Source organism: Mus musculus, chromosome Y (genome assembly GCF_000001635.26).
Source record: "Mus musculus strain C57BL/6J chromosome Y, GRCm38.p6 C57BL/6J".
NCBI classification, from domain to species: Eukaryota; Metazoa; Chordata; class Mammalia; order Rodentia; family Muridae; genus Mus; species Mus musculus.
The window spans coordinates 60,240,520-60,256,228 of NC_000087.7; the positions used below are offsets into that span (position 1 = coordinate 60,240,520).

Below are 15,709 nucleotides of genomic sequence, written 5' to 3' on the forward strand. Positions count from 1 at the left end.
GAGAGGGAGGGAGGGAGAAACGGAGGGAGGGAGGGAGGGAGAGAGAGAGAGAGAGGACCTGCCCAGCCTAACGCCTAAGTGAGAGAGAGGGCCTGAGCGGCCAAGCACATAGGTGAGAGTGAGAGGGCCTGCACTGCCTAGCACACTCTTCTATCAAGCTGAGATCTAGGAAAGTAGAGACAGGAGAGTACCAGGGGTTGAAGGAAATGTGTATGCTCCCTTCTAAACTCTTAGGGGCAGCATAGACTCTTCTGCTGTGCATGTGTACATGCAGAAGTCCACATTATTAAATGTTTATGCACATAAATAAATAAAAAACCAAAAATGCTTACAAGAGCCTCTACAGCTGAAATTAAGTAAAGCCATTTGCTTATTTCATATGTTACATATTTGTTCTGGATTTTCAAGTCTGTAAGCACTTGTCAACCAACAAACTGGAAATCATTTGTTTTAAAGCCAGTAGATTATTCCCACCTTCTAAAATCTCCCTTCAAAGGACTTGGTATTCCGTGAACGCATGCGCAGGGTGTATTCAGCCAATCAGCACAGTCCTTTGGTGAGACCGGTTTGCTCCAGCTGGCATCACAAAGGATCCTCTGAGGCTTCTGTCCGGGTCTGGCCTCTGACAACGTTTTTTTTTTTTTTTTTTTTTTTTTTTTTTTTTGCCATTGAGGAGCTAAGCACAGAAGGGTGCGGTTGGGAAGGTGTTCTCCTCTTAGATGAGCTGTAAGTGATAGTCTGCCCTGATCAGGGTTGTTGGACAGTTAATCGAGGTGTGACAGGGTGGGGAATCTCAGGCCCAGGAGGCCACTATGTGAGGAAAAGCCTCCTGATCGCCATTTTCTGTGGAATCTGAGGGTGAATGGAAGGTGGAGGACCGTATTCATGGAAGAGGATCGAACAGGTCAGGGCCATAGAGAATTGGGAACCCTTGGAAGAGAAAAGCTTGGGGCCTGGGGATAGGATCAGAGAACCAGCTGCAGGACTGTGGGTCAGGGAACAGGGAGCCATTGGTGAGATGCCTTGGCGATTGTCCTGTGTGATGTTCAGGATCCCTTAGAAACACACTGAGGATTCCTCCCTCCTCATTGTCTTCTCTATGGTGTGTTCCTTTGGTATAGACTGTATGAACATTGCAGACAGTAGAATGGCATAGGAAGATGAATGAAAAGAAGAAGAGGAGATATTGTAAGAGATTCATAAGTCATTGGGGATGGATTCTGACCACAGATCTTTCTGTTTCAGTCTCCCATGTATTGGGATTAAAGACTTGCACCACCAATTTCAGCTTTTTCTCTCAGTTTAGGTTCTGTAGGATGGGATCTATCTTTGTAGTTTCAGCTGGCCCGGCTTGGCCTGGCCTTGAACTTAGAATCTTCAGATGTTTGAAATCCTCGGCTTCTCCAAATCACTAATTTCTCCAATATAAGGTCTTTCTGTGTGGGTGGTGGTGGTAGTTCATGTTTTTTTGTAGACTTAGTGGTGGATCTTTTTGATATGAATATACAGTTACCATGTTCTTTATCTTTCTGGATAGAACTGTGAGTTTACCTTAGACTGAGATAAACTGTTAAACAGAATTGCTGATGTTTTGTTTAAAAATATTCTGTGGGAGATAGGACCAAAATTCAGATGCCTCAACGGTTAAAGGATGTTGCTCATCATTTTTTTGGGAGGAGGGGAGGACTCATATGTTGAAGGTTGGCCAGTTTTTGTCTCTTTTTTAAACTGAGAAATGGCAGATTGATAACTTAGGTTCTAAAGGAGGTTTTTAAAGAAGTGAGTTAAAGAAGTTTTTAAAACAAGTTGTGAGGGAGAGGGACATGATAAATGGGATACACGGAGGAAATGGTACGGGTAAGTGTATATATATATGCATCACCATATTGAATATGTACACAGAACTCTCTCAAAGGCAATTGATTAAAAATATACATGTTAAGTAAAAAAGAAATGATCTTTCATTGAGCTAAAATAATTTTTTGATTTTTTGTTATTTTTAATTATTTAAATGATAATTTTTAATCAGGTAACTAAGTTCTTTTTTTTTCTTTTTATTTTTATTGTTTTTTTTTTTTTTTTAACTAAGAAGACTACTGAGTTCTTATGAGAAAAATGGCTCTTAAGAAATTGAAGGTGATACCAAAGGAAAGTTACTTATTACTTTTGGACTTTGATGATGAGGACGATGATATAAAAGTTTCAGAGGAGGCTCTTTCGGAAGGTATAGCATTTCCAGTATTAATTGTGTCCTGCAGTTCATTAGACTTTACCTAGTCACCTGAAATGGAAGAAGTCTTTGTTAAGAGTTTACATATACTTCATTTCTAATTTTACCTATATCTCTCTATTCCTATATACAAGGTTTTGCAGCACATAAACCTACTCTTGGAACTATATCAGCATATGTTGAGAGAGAAGAACTTTCTTGATTTTGCCTCAAGAAAAGATGTGAACATTGTTCGCATAATATGTTTGCCAAACATGAATTTATTTCATAAAACCTGCAAATAAATTATTTCCATTTTTTTCTATTATATATTTTCCTTATTTACATTTCAAATATTATCCCCGTTTCTAGTTTCCACTCCAAAAAATCTCCTGTCCTCTCCCCTCTCCCCCATCTCCCCAACACACCATCTACCAATTCCTAACCCAGGTATTCCCCCATACTGGGGCATAGGATCTTTACAGGAACAAGTGTCTCTCCTCCCATTGATGCCTGACTAGTCCATCCTCTGCTACATATGAAGCTGGAGTCATATGTCCCATTATTTGTTTTCATTGATTGGTGGTTTAATCCCATGGAATTGTGGGGTACTTGTTAGTTCATGTTGGTTTTTCTTCTAGGGGCCTGCAAACTCCTTAAGCTCCTTAGGTTCTTTCTCCAGATCCATAATTGGGGACCCTGTGCTAAGTCCAAAGGATGTCTGTGAACATCCACTTTTTTATTTGTCAGGCATTAGCAGATCCTCTCAGGAGACAACTATATCATTCTCCTGCACCCAAGCCCTTGTTGGCATCTTCAGTAGTGTCTGGATTTGGTGGTTTTTTATGGGATGGATCCCCAAGTGAGGCAGTCTCTGTATTCTTTTATTCTCAGCTCCAATCTTTGTCTCTATAACTCCTTCCATGATTATTTTGTTCCCCATTCTAAGAAGGAACGGCATATCCACACTTTGGTCTTCCTTCTTCAGTTTCATGGGTTTTTCACATTTTACCTTGGTTATTCTGAGCTTCAGGGATAATATCCACTCATCAATGTGGGAATATCATGTGTGTTTTTTGTGATTGGGTTAACTCTCTTAGGAAGATATCATCCAGATCCATCCATTTCTTTAAAAATTTCATGAATTCATTGTTTTTAATAGCTGAGTAGTAATTCATTAAGTAAATGTACCATATTTTCTATATACATTCCTCTAAAGAGAGTCATCTGTGTTCATTTCAGCTTCTTGTTATTATACATAAGGCTGCTATGGACAAAGTGAAGCATGTTTCCTTATTACGTTTGAACTTCTAGGTATAACCTTATCAATTTTATGAGGTCCCATTTGTCCATTTTTAATCTTATAGCACAAGACATTGGTGGTATTTTTTTTAAGAATATTCCCCCTTTGCCCATGTATTCCAGGCTATTCCCCACTTTCTCCTCTATAAGTTTCAGTGTCTCTGGTTTTATGTGCAGTCCCTTGATCGACTTAGACTTGAGCATTGCACAGGGGATGAGAATAGATCAATTTACATTCTACTACATGCTAACTGCCAATTGAACCAACACCATTTGTTGAAAATGCTGTCTCCTTTCCACTAGATGGTTTTAGCTCCTTTGTCAAAGATCAAGTGACTATATGTGTGTGGGTTTATTTCTCTGACTTCAGTTCTATTTCATTTATCTACCTGTCTACCACTATACCTGTACCATGTAGTTTTTATCACAATTGTTTTGTAGTGCAGCTTGAGGTCAGGCATGGTGATTCCACAAGAGGTTCTTTTATTGTTGGGAATAGTTGTTCCTATACTAGGTTTTTTGTTGTTGTTGTTGTTGTTCTTGTTGTTGTTGATTTTCTTTTTTTGTTTGTTTGTTTGTTTGTTTGTTTTCAAATTTCAGGAGAATTTGTAAATTGCCCTTTCTAACTCAGAAAAGAATTGAGTTGGAATTTTGATGGGGATTGTATTGAATCTATAAACTACTTTTGGCAGAACAACCATTCTTACTATATTAATCCTTCCAATCCATGAGCATGGGAGTTCTTTCCATGTTCTGAGATCTTGTTTCATTTCTTTCTTCAGAGACATGAAGTTTTTATCATATATATCTTTCACTTTCTAAGTTAGAGTCACACCAAGCTATTTTATATTATTTGTGAGTATTGTGAAGGGTGATTTTTCCCTAATTTCTTTCTCATCCTCTTTTTCCTTTGAGTAGAGAAAGGCCACTGATATGTTTGAGTTAATTTTATATTCACCTACTGCACTGAAGTCATATATAAGGTTTATGATTTCTCTGGTGCATTTTTGGGTCACTGATACATGCTATCATATATTCTGGAAATAGTGATATTTTGACTTCTTCCTTTCCAATTTGTATTCATTTGTTTTCCTTTTGTTGTCTAATTGCTCTGGTTAGGACTTCAACTACTATATTGAATAGGTATAAAGAAAGAGGGCAGTCTTGTCTCGTCCCTGACTTTAATGGGATTGTTTCATTTAGTTTAATGTTTCCTACTGGTTTGCTATTTTTTTTTTATATTTAGGTATGGGCCTTGAATTCCTGATTTATCCTGGACTTTTATTATGAATGGGTGTTGTAGTTTGTCAAATGCTTTCTCAGCATCTAATGAGGTGATCATGTTGTTTTCGTCTTTGAGTTTGTTTCTATAGTGGATTAAGTTGACAGATTTCCATATATTAAACCATCCCTGCATTACAGGGATGAAGCCTACTTGACCATGATGGATGATCGTTTTGATGTATTCTTTTATTTGGTTTGCAGTGATTTTATTGAGTATTTTTGCTTCGATATTCATAAGGGAAAATGGTCTGAAGTTTCCTTTCTTCATTGAGTTTTTGTATGATTTGAATATAATTGTAATCTGGCTTCATAGAACAAATTCAATAGTGTTCCTTCTCTTTTGATTTTGCATAATAGTTTGAAGAGTTTTGGTATTAGGTCTCCATGTGTAAGACCCCGAAGATGGACCTCCTCTCAAGTGCAGTAAAGTCCCGGGATGAGGTGGCCAGCACCCCAATGACTTGAGAGAAATCCACACCTGATGCAAACTGCAAGAGGTTTTATTATCAGCTAGCTAAGGACAAACTCCTTCCACTGTGCAGGGCAGGGGCGTATGACTCTGAGATGTGACAGAAGAGGGTTTTTATTAACTAGCTGAGGAATTGGGATGATTTGGGAGGAGAGTTTGGAGGAGTTTGGAAGAGTTGGGAGGAGTGTTCTTCTCTGCCCGGATGTCCTTGGCAAAACTCCAATTTTTGAATCTCTAGCTGTATGGCTCAGAAAACAAAAGGCTTTTTGGTGGCTGTAGAGAACATGGAGTCTCTTTCTGGCTGTATTTTTATAAATCAGGGAAAACAATCTTGGAGAATGTTCAGGTGCTTTACCTTCCAGGGAGAAACACTCTGAGTTGGGGTCTCAACAGTTCCCACTCCTTCTAGTACATAGTTCTGATCTTATAAGTTAGAAAATTAAACCTCTGGCCCAGCTGCCAAACAAAGCCAACATGAGGTCACAGCTTTAGGATATGTAAGATTGAGAACCTCAGAAGCCCCTTGAATGAGACAAAAGAGCCTCTTGCCAGTGGGAGGAGGGAGGGAGGGAGGTTCCTGTGCAGTGCCCACTGTGTGTGAGCAGTGCCAGGCCAGAGGGCCATGGCAGGCTGGATGCCAGAACTGGGCATATGCTGGAGGTGTGGCAGCAGGGCTTGTGAGAAGCATCAGGGAGAGTCCTTTTGATCTGAGTTCAAGTTTGCCAGAATGGTGGGTCCAGACCAGGACAGGTACTCCTGTTTGAAATTTATGTGGCACCAAGATGGTTTCTGGTTCGTATGTTTTTTGTTTTTGTATTTTTGTTTTAGTTTTTTATTGTGTTTCAACATTTCCAAGGCATCTTTTCTGACCAGTTGTAGGTCCTTCAAGTGAGCTAGTGGGAGTTCTGAAAAAGAAACATGAGGGTCAAACATTCCACCTGCTTCTGTTAAAGGGGGGGTCCCCAGTTGAGGAGTTCGAATGGTGTAAGTTTAAATTTCCCTGTGGTGTTCCATACTCAGAACAAGGTGAAGGGAAAAAGAGCTGCATAATCTTTTCTGCAGGTCTCTAAAACCAATTTAGTCAAGGTTTCTTTTAATGCTCTATTCATCCACTCTACCTGTCCTGAAGTCTGGCATATATAAGAACAATGTATCTTCCAATGGATCCCCCATTGTCTGGCTAACCCTTGTCTTACCTGGGCAATGAAGGAGGGGCCATTGGCTGACGAAAGTACCTTAGGGATGCCAAATCTTAGGAAATTTTCCTCTAATATCTTCTTTGCCATGGCAAAGGTGTTCTTGTTCTTAGTGGGGAAGGCTTCTACCAAGCCTGAAAAGGTGTTTACAAAAAACAAATAGATGTTTATTACTGTACTTGGCTGGTTTAACTTCAGTAAAATCTACTTTTCTGTATGCTCTTGGTCAGTCAACTCTTATCCACTTTCTGGGGGGTGTTCTTGTGGTGCCCAGCAATGGTGAGGGCACATGCTTGGCATTCATTAACAATCTCATGGGCAACATCTGGCAATCTTATAATATAGCAATTTGAGCTCTTAACATTTTTTTGACCTTCTGATTTTCCAAGGGCATGAGGTGGTGTAGATTGATGCTGTAGATTACCTTTCTCTTGTGGGCAGGACAGAGCAACCATCTTGGGTCTTAGCGACTCCCTGGGTAGTATGCACACATATATCAGGTATTTTGCCTGTTAATTCCTGATCTTCTGGAGTATAATCAAAGCCTGCATCTTTGAGATTATAATGGTCTTGACATTCTTTATTTTTTTCTCTTAGGGCAGCCAGGTCAGGCATCAGATTTCCCTTCACTAGGGCCTCATGGACTTTGTGGTGACTATTGCAATGTATGATGACAAGTTTTTTTGCAAAGTGTATGGCTTCTAACAGTCTCTTGGTTTCTTTTTTATTTTTAATATCTTCCCCAGTAGATGTGAGTAGCACCTTTTTTCTAAAGATAAAAAGATAAAGATAAAGATAAAGATAAAGATAAAGATAAAGATAAAGATAAAGATAAAGATAAAGATAAAGATAAAGATAAAAGATGCATGTGAGTGGTGGCAAAGGCATACCTGCTGTCTGTTTAGATATTGATGTTCTATTCTATTGCCAGCTGCAAGGCTTGGATGAGTGTGATTAGCTCTTCTCTCTGGACAGTCATTCCTTCAGAAAAGCTGCTGGCACGGATGGTTTCTTTTCCGTTGACCACTGCTGGCACCACTTTTCTTTTACTTTCAATCAAAAAGCTGATACTATCTGTGTACCAATTGGGGCAGCCTGGCCATGGCTGGTCAGTGACTTCTTTCTTAGTTTTGATTTCTTCTGCCAGGATGTCTATACTCCTTCACTGGTAGGGAGTTGCCAGCTTCAGGCAGCAAGGTGGAAGGATTAGGGATAGCAGGGGTGAAAACTACACTCTCTCTACACTCTCTCAGTCAGTAAGAGACTCTGATAATGGGTCCCATGAGCATTAGTCATCCAGCAATCTGACAGCTGTCTAACAATGCTTTCTAAGGCATGGGGGCAGAGGGGGTTTACTACTATAGTTCCTTGACCTAGAGTCAGTTTGTCAGCATCTTTGAGAAGTACTGGCACAGCAGTGGTAGCTTTTAAGCAAGAATGCATCCACTGGCCACTTGGTCTTTTTTTTTTTTTTTTTTTTTTTTTTTACAAGTCGACTACAAGTCTTGTCTATGTCCCCAGAGCTTAGGTCAGGACCTATCTCACTATTTCTGCTCTTTTATCTAAATAGAGAGTGAATGGCCATGTCACATCTGTCAGGACTAGGGCTGAGGCACTAAGCACGATTTTTTAATCTTTTTAAAGGCCTCCCCATATATGGGGTCCATGAGAAAGTCCCAGTCTCTTTAGTAAGAAGGGATTATTAGTGAGTGCCAGGTGGCAAAGCCTTGCTTTTTAACTGGTAGCAACAGAGTATTCCAGGAAGACTGACAAAGGACCAAACACGCCTAGTTCTAAGAGCCTTTGAAGGTGAGGTCTGATGCCCTCTCCGGCCTCTTTGCTCATGGTGTATTGTTGTACCCCGAAAGGAATCACACCAGTTCTCAATCTCACAATGATGGGGGGCACCATTTTTGCCTCAATTATACCCCCAGTCTTTGCCCAGGCTGTTGGATATCTCTCTAACTAGGTCCATTCTAGTACTTTTCTTGATGGGGCTTGAGGCTCATGTAATCTATATACTTCTTCCAATTTTGATGTTAAATTTATAGAGACAGAGGCTTGCCAAGGGATTGAAGTTCCTTGCAAAGAGCAGCTTATTTGGAATTTTAAATATGCTAGTATGTCTCTCCACAATAATGGGGTGGGGCTTGAGGAATGATGAGGGAGGAATGAGTTACTTGGCTTATTCATAGATTAACTTTCTTATCAGTGGTCCAAGAGTATGGTTTCTGACCAGTAGCCCCGAATACTAAGGATTGCTGGTTCCTCAATTTCTCCAGTGGCTCTGTCAGGACTGAAAACTCTGCTCTGATATCATGAAGGGAAGCCATGGGGGTCTCTTCCACAGTTAGGGTTACCCTAGTCTCACGTAGGGTGTCTGTTCCCCATATCCACTAGTCATCATCCTCTGGGATAAGGACTTAGGTGGTCTGGTATCTGTCTCTTTCTTGGGGCAGTCTCTTGCCCAGTGTCCCTTTTCTTTACAGTACCCACATTGGTCCTTATCTACAGGTGGTGTGAAGGTCCTATGGAGTTCTGAGGTCTTTTTGGCCCTGTGTTGCCCAGTTACCCTGTCTGCCTATTCCCTCCATCTTTTCTATAAACTTCGTTATCAACTGCTAATGTATCCAAAATCCTAATTAAATTTCTATCCTGCCTTCCATCTGGTCTACTTTCTCTTGACTCAGCTACTCTCTCTTCTCTTTCTCCTTTTTCTTTTTTAGTCTCTCTCTTATGGTACACTTTCTCTGCCTCCTTAAACAGATCTTGAAAAGATAATGTTTGCAGACTCTCTAGATGCTGTAACCTTCGCCTAATGTCAGAAGCAGAATGCCCAAATGAAAGCCATGGCCACTGCTGCCTGCTGGCTCTCTGACATAGTGTCAAAGGGAGCGTAATGCTTGTATGATTCTAAGAGGCATTCTAAAATCACTGCTGGGGGCTCCTTTTCCCCTTTAGGATCCCTCTTACCTTGACCAAATTGCTTGGGTGCCTGTTAGCTCCTCCCTTTCCTGCTACCCTACCCCTGTGTAAATGTGTCAACTGCTTGCTACCTTCAGGCCTGTTAGGGTCACAGTCAGGACCATTCAGAGGGAAGCCTGCATCTATTTCATTTGGAAGTTGTGTCAGCCATCCATTGGCTCCCAGCACATATTTCTTGTCTCAAGCAGAATCCTTTCCTTCTCCTCTGTGGTAAAATTAAACTGCAATAGCTATTGACAGTCATCCCAAGTGGACTGATAAGAGAACATGAGAGATTCCATTAGATTAGTAAGGCTAGAGGTGTTTTCAGAGAAGGGGGCATGTTTTGCCTTCCAATTGTAGAGATCAGAGGAGGAAAAAGGCCAATACTGAAGGAGCTGCATTTCCATGGTCTGCTGGAGTAGGGCCATAAGTACTTAAAGCCAGCGCGATTGTTGAGTCTGGTCTCAATAGGCTCTGAGCTCATTTGTCTTGGTTTCCAGAAGCTGGTCACGCCCCCATGTTTCCAGCAGTACCCTTTTGAGATATCTGGGAAGGGACCGGTTGGGGATATGAGGGTGGAGTATCACGCCATTTTGGAGGTTATTACATCTCTGGAAATATCTCAAGAGGAGCCAAGGGTTGCATTCCTCCCTTCCCCCCGCCATTTACATCTTCGTTTTGTTTTTTTTTTTTTTCCACTTAGTGGCAGAAAGCTAGGACTAGGGAGCCCAGCTTGTTCTTCTGTACTCAAGGTTTCAACCAGGTGCTCTCTGGTGGTCAACTAACATCAACAGGTGGCAATTTTGTAGAGCAGAAAGTTCTCCAAAATCTCTTTTTGACATCTACAAAGAGATTGTGAGTCCTAGTCATAATTTCAGTTTGATGCTCATGAGTCAATCCAAGGGGAGTGCTAATAGTCTATCCAAACTGCATAGTCACATACAGGGAGACAAACAATATATACAGTAACGGAAACACATGGCCGAGTTAGCAAACTCTCACTTGGCACCCAGTAACAGAAACTGTAAACACACTCTCACTTGGTACCCAGGAACATTAAAAGATGGCCAATTGAGCACACACTTACTTGGCACCCTGATGGGAGATGTCCAGGCATCCCTGGAGCTCCCTCAGACCTCCAGGGATGTCTCCCAGTATAGTGTGCGATTACTCCTGACATGCCTGTCAGTAACCCTCCCCTCCATACAGAATAGAAAGATTGTAAACCATGAATTCTGAATTCAAACACTGCCGGCAGACAAAAACATAGACAAAGACAGGATCCTACCGGCAAGTGGCATCTCTGAGAAATGGGATAGGCCACAAATCCAGGCAAACGAGCCCCCATATGTAAGAACCCCAAAGTTTGGCCTCCACTCAAGTCCCTGGATGAACTGTCCAGGACACCAATAACTCCAGAGAAAACCACACTTGATGCAAACTGCAAGAGGATTTATTATCAGCTAACTGAGGACATTTTTAACACTGTGCAGGGTAAGGGATTTTGACCCTGAATGGTGACAGTGGGGGGCTTTTAACAGCTAGCTGAGGAACTGAGATGAGTTGGGAGGAGAGATGGGAGAAGTTGGGAAGAGTTGGGAGGGTTTAGGAGCGTTGGGAGGAGATTTGGGAAGGTATGGGAAGAGTTGAGAGGAGTGTTATTTTCTGCTGGATGTCCTTGGTAAAATTACAATTACCATATCTCTGGCTGTAAGGATAAGAAATGAAAAGTCTGTTTGCTCACTATAGACAACAAAGAAATTCTTTCTGGCTGCATTTTTAGAGATCAGGGAAAACAAGCTTGGGGAATGTCCAGGGGCTTTACCTTCAAGTGAGAAACAATCTAAGTCAGGGTCTATCACATGAAGATCTTATTAAACTCTGATGGTTCATCAGATCCTGGGCTTTTTTTGGTTGGGAGATTATTAATGACTGCTTCTATTTCTTTAGGAGTTATGGAAGTAATACAGAATTTCTCTGATCCTGATTTAAATTTGGTACCTGATATCTGTCTAGATACGTGTCCATTTGTTTTCCTCATTTTCCATTTTTGTTGAGTATAGACTTGTTTAGTAGGATCTGATTATTCTTTGACTTTCCTAAGTTTCTGTTGTTATGTCTCCCTTTTCAATTCTGGTTTTGTTAATTTAAATACTGTCCCTGTGCCCTGTACTTAGTCTGTCTAATGGTTTATAATTCTTGTTGATTTTCTCAAAGAACCAGCTCCTAGCTTGTTTGATTTTTTTATGTAATTCCTTTGTTTGCACTTGGTTGATTTCAACCATGAGATTGATATTTGTCCTGCCTTAAAGACATCTTGAGTGAATTTGCTCCCTTTTGTTCTAGAGTTTTTAGGTGTGCTGTCAACCTACTCCAGTATCCTCTTTCCAATTTCGATTCAGAGGCATTCAGAGGTATGAGTTTCCCTCTTAGAACTGCTTCCATTGTGTCCCATAACTTTTGATATGTTGTAGTTTCATTTTCATTAAAATCTAAAAAGTCTTAAATTTATCTCTATTTCTTCCTTGTCTGAGTTATCACTGACTATATTTTTGTTCACCTTCTGTGTTTATGTGTGTTTTTAATTACTTATATTTCTATTTCAGATCAGCCTTAGTCCTTAGTGATCTCATAGGATGCATAGGATTATTTCGATATTTTTATATCTGTTGAGACAAGTTTTGTGACTGATTATATGGTCAATTTTGGAGAACGCATCATGAGGGGCTGAGAAAAAGGGATATCCTTTTCTATTCGAATAAATTTTTTATAGATATCAACTCATGTATTTGTTTCATAACTGCTGTTATTTTAACTGTGTCTCTTTTTAATTTTTGTTCCCAGGGACTTTCCATTGATGAGGGAGGGGTGTTGAGCTAATATTGTTTGGGGTGCAATGTGTGTTTTTGAGTTTACTAAAGTTTCTTTTATGAGTGTGGATGACATTGCATTTGGCGTATAAATGTTCAGAATTGGGAATTCATCTTGGAAAATTTTAACATTGATGAATATGAAGTGTCCCTCCTCTTTTTTTTTTTTTTTTTTTGATAACTTTGGGTTGAAAGTCGAATTTATTTGATATTAGAATGGCTACTCCAACTTGTTTCTTTGGAACATTTGCTTGGATAATTGTTTTCCAGCCTTTTACTCTAAGGTAATATCTGTATTTGTCCCTGAGATTTGTTTCTAGTATGCTTGGTCTTGCTTACACATCCTGTCTGTTATTCTATGTCTTTTTATTGGTGAATTGTGTCCGCTGATATTATGAGATATTAAGGAAAAGTAGTTGTTCCTTCCTGTTATTTTTGTTGTTAGAGTTGGAATGTGATTCATGTAGCTTTCTTCTTTTAGGTTTGCTTCAAGATCAATTTCTTGGTTTTTCTAGAGTGTAATTTCCCTCCTTATATTGGAGTTTTCCCATTATTACCCCCTTGATGGGCTTGATTTGTTCGAGCATATTGTGTAGATATCGTTTTTTTCACAGAATACCTTGTTTTCTCAATCTATTGTAAAATTTTTTGATGCGTCTAGTAGCCTTGTCTGGCATTTCTTTTCCCTTAGGGTCTGTATGATATCTGCCCTGGATATTATGGCTTTCATAATCTCTAGGGATAAGTTAGGTATAGTTTTGATAGGATTTCCTTTATAAGTCACTTGACCATTTTCCCTTAGAGCTTTTAATATTCTTCTTTTTCTTTTCTTTCTTTCTTTCTTTCTTTCTTTCTTTCTTTCTTTCTTTCTTTCTTTCTTTCTTTCTTTCTTTCTTTTTATGCATTTGGAGTTTTGATTTCTATATGATGGAAGAAATTTCTCTTGTGGTCCAAACTATTTGGAGTTTTGTACGCTACTTGTATATTCATAGGCAACTCTTTCTATAGGTTAGGGAAGTTTTCTTCTATAATTTTGTTGAATATATTCACTGTCCCTAAATTTGAAATACTTACTTGTCATTGATACCTATTATCCTTAAGTTTTGTCATCTCCTTGTGTCCTGGATTTTCTTGGTGTAAATATTTCCTTTCTAAAATCTTTTCCAAAAATTCACATGGAGAGTTTTTCCAGAGAAATTCAAATCGATAGTACTTTATTAACTATTACTTATATAGAATCCTTTCAAATGTTACTGTTTTCTATTGTTAATACAGTAAAGAGCCCAGCATTTGATAAAAATGAGAATATATCGCCTCAAGCAGAAGCAGATGAAGATATGGGGTAACATTTTCAATATTTTTGCCAGCTCAATAGATTACTTCATAAGTAGTGTTTGTATTCCCTTCACTGGAGAAGTAGATTCAGTAAGATAGCAATACAAATCTGACACTGCTATATGTTGAGTTCAAGCCCAGCTTGAGGTCCTTCAGACCTTGTGATAACAAACACATAGCAACTAGTACAATATGACCACCTGCCTGAGATCTTCCAAGATATACACACAAAGAAAAGGAGAAAAATCATGAAAATAAGAGGGGGACCAACTGGAAAGAAGAAGGGTCTCAGCAAGAGTGGGAAAGTAATGAATAAACTACTGTGGGTGTTAATGTATGAATTGGTAAAAGTAAAGGATACAAGATCACTTTGATACTCCACCATGTATTATAAATATATATATATATATATATATATTACATTTGTCCCTAACCAAACATTATATATTTATTATAAATAATTAAAAGAAGGTTCTTTTTAAAGTTTTGTGTGGGTAAGAAAAATGTCCTACCAGTCCACTATATTTCTTGCATTAATTTTTTATTTTCCTTTCTTCACAGAGATGAAGTAGACAGTATGTTGGATAAATCTGAAGGTATGTGTTTTTGGAGGTATTTGCCTGTTTTTTAAAGAGGTCAGAAGAGGGCATCAGATTTCTAGACTGTATAGCAAAAGGGGACAATTTTAGGGTTCACAGTAATTGTAGTTTCCTTTAAAACACATATGAGATAACTTCTCAGCAAACATTCAGAATGCAAGATTAGCTGAAGATGTAGCTCAGTGGTAAATCACCATTTAAATGTGATGAGTTTCATCTTCAGTGGCAAAAATAAACAAACAAAAACAAACAAAGAAACAAAACAAAACAATAACAACAAAACCCCAAACAAACCAACAAATGCACCAAATTAAAAAAAATCCTACCAAACAAACAAAACACAGTTATAAGTCTTGCAAATGAAATGTTAGGTTGTCCAGTTTGCCAAATTAACTGCAAATTGTAAAATGAGCAAGAAACCGAGTTTGCTCTTGTAAGGAAACAAGCAAAACCAGCAATAAGCATTTTAGGAGCCTAAACTTAGGCATGATTAGAGAAGAAAAAAAAATACAGTGGCTACCACAAGAGAACAAACCTCTCAGAGGGGCTAGAGAGATGGCTGTTTTGGTAATGTGCTTTCCTTGAAAGTATATAAATTAAGGAGGGGGTCTTAAATCAGCTTTAAAAATGCAGGCTGCAACCCAGTGAAAAGTAGGTGAAGACAGCTTGCTGGCTAGCCAGGCTAGTGGCATTGGTGAGCTGCACAATCAGAGAGAACCTGTCTCAAGATTTAAGTTTGGGCAGTCAGAGGTGGTTCATGCCTTATTCCCAGCAGTTGGTAACCAGGGTGAGGTCCAGGACTACAACCCTGCCTTGAAAAAAAAAAAAAAAAAGGAAGTTGGAATGTGATTGAGAATGCAGCAAATGTCTATTTGCCGCCTTCTTATGCATACTTATACTGAAATGTATATGCATCAGGTTTTTACAATACTCTTTATGTGATTTACACAATCCATTAAAATGATGGTTTTTGTCTTTTTGTTTTTTCTCTTTGAGGAAATTGTCAATATTAAGAAAGTGTTATAATTTTGTAATCTCCACTGTATAGTACAAATAAACATGTTTCAAGAAAAATGATCAGCACACCTTAAAAGACACAAAGGACAGGTATGGAAAGATGGCTTAGAAATTAAGAGCACTTGTTGTTCTTGGACAGAACCAAGTTTTAGTTCCTAGGACCCACACAATGGCTCAAAACCATTTTTAATTCTATATCCATGGGTTTTGGAATTCTCTTCTAGTTTCTATGTGCACCACACATGCATGTTTATAAATACAAACATGCAAAAACAAATTACTTAAATAAATAAAACAATTGAAAATTACAAACAACAGCACCTTCATCTGAAACAAAGTAGGAGAGTCTTGTTTGGGGTCCGTTTTATTTTAGCTTTCAAGTTAGTATTGTAAACTTGGAAAATGGAAAGCCTCTGGGTAGTAGTGGCAGCTAAAATACTACCTCCTTTTTGCTCTTCAAT

General features: G+C 39.0%; 1 long non-coding RNA gene across 1 annotated transcript; it reads left to right on the forward strand.

Moving 5' to 3' along the window:
• The first annotated feature begins 697 nt into the window (after positions 1–697).
• Positions 698–13,595, forward strand: Gm28891. Its single transcript, XR_001782915.1, has 3 exons — positions 698–726; positions 11,774–11,841; positions 13,573–13,595. It is a non-coding gene; the product is annotated as a predicted gene 28891 (long non-coding RNA).
• Positions 13,596–15,709: the final 2,114 nt, after the last annotated feature.